This window comes from Camelus ferus, chromosome 27 (assembly GCF_009834535.1).
Source record: "Camelus ferus isolate YT-003-E chromosome 27, BCGSAC_Cfer_1.0, whole genome shotgun sequence".
In the NCBI taxonomy this organism is placed as follows: Eukaryota; Metazoa; Chordata; class Mammalia; order Artiodactyla; family Camelidae; genus Camelus; species Camelus ferus.
Genome location: NC_045722.1, coordinates 12,687,086 through 12,688,539, shown reverse-complemented (window position 1 = coordinate 12,688,539; position 1,454 = coordinate 12,687,086). Strand labels below are relative to the sequence as shown.

At 52.3% G+C, this 1,454-nt stretch overlaps 1 non-coding gene across 1 annotated transcript; it reads left to right on the top strand.

Moving 5' to 3' along the window:
- The first annotated feature begins 638 nt into the window (after positions 1–638).
- Positions 639–710, top strand: TRNAT-GGU. Its single transcript has one exon. It is a non-coding gene; the product is annotated as a tRNA-Thr (tRNA).
- Positions 711–1,454: the final 744 nt, after the last annotated feature.

Here is a 1,454-nt window from a genome sequence, read left to right as displayed (position 1 = left end):
TAATTTTGTGCTCTGTTTTCAGGGGTTCCCAGCTCCTCAAAAGACCTCAGCTTCACCACGAGACTCTTCCCTGCATTGGGCTCTGCTAGATTATCACTAGATTCTTTCCCATAGCAGGTATCCATTTTCCCAGCATAGAAGATGGAGAGGAAGAGCCAGAGGTCTCTAAGCCTGCTCCCACTTTGGGGTTCTCTGGACCTTAGGCAGAGCCCCCAGGGCTCACTTCTTTACGCACCAGGCCAGCCTAAAGAGACAGGACCCTCAGGTGAGCCCCTGCCTCTGAAGGAGGAGTTGGCCCCCCAGCCTCTCACATCCCCTCCCTCAGGGGCTGGAAGGACATCACCCATCTTCAGATTCTGTCCATGGAGAGCTTCCCCTGTCCTCTGACAGATGTGAAGCTGCAGTTTAAACTCCAGCCACATTTCCCTGGGAACCAGAGCAACCACCCCCATTCTAGAACATTCCAGGCCCCCTTGGCTCATGCTAGGTTTCTTTTTACCCCTTCAAGTGACCAGTCCCTGTGTTCAGGTTCAGGGTATCTGGTAATAAGAAACATAGGAGGCCCACGTTCTAGGATCCAACCTATCACAGCACAGGTACACTGAGCAGAGAGCTCTATTAATATCCCTTAGTGGGTGGGGGGTGTAGCTCAGTGGTGGAGCAGGTGCTTGGTGTGCACGAGGTCCTGGGTTCAATCCCCAGTGCCTCCATTAAAGGAGAAAACATTAAAAATTAAAAAATATATATATATATATATATATATATATATATCTTTTAAACTTGATTGCCAAAAACAAATAGTAATGTATGCATATGTGCACAAGAGAGACAAAACTGAATAGCCCTCAAAAATATAGGCTATAAATCAAAATTGTCTTCAGTTCTCAAACAGATCCTACCAATAAGACATCTTTTTTCGTGGAATTAGAACCAGGCCCTCTGGGGGATCCCTTTCCTTTCTCAAATCTCTGCGCCACTCACCAGGGTCCAGAGCCCTCCCAGGTGACTCAGGCTCTGGCCAAAGGCCTGGGGGGAACTGACTTGGGCAGGTGACTGGATTTCAGCCACAAGCCAGTTCCCTGACCTGGGCAGGAACCGAGCATTCAGGGAAAGGCGCCGGAGGAGCCTTGGATGTCTGGAATAGTCAGTCCTTGTGTTTTATTAATCAGCAGCCATGCCACCTGAGGCTGGTCATCCATCCCCGCCTCCTGAGGCTGTGCCAAGGTGCCAGAGACAGGCAGCAGCTCGGCAGCTAATGAAGGGCCCCCTCCGCCCGGAGCGGGAGGACCAGCATCCCAGCTGCTGGCAGCTCAGGCAGCCTAATCGCCTGTCCCCCAGCCCAGCCCCTCCCTGGCTCCCCTCCTTCACCCCTCTCCTCTCTGGCTCTGCAAGAAGCTAAATGGGCCTCTGCTCCACGCCCCAAGAGACTGTGGGGGTGAGGTCCCTTGGCTGAG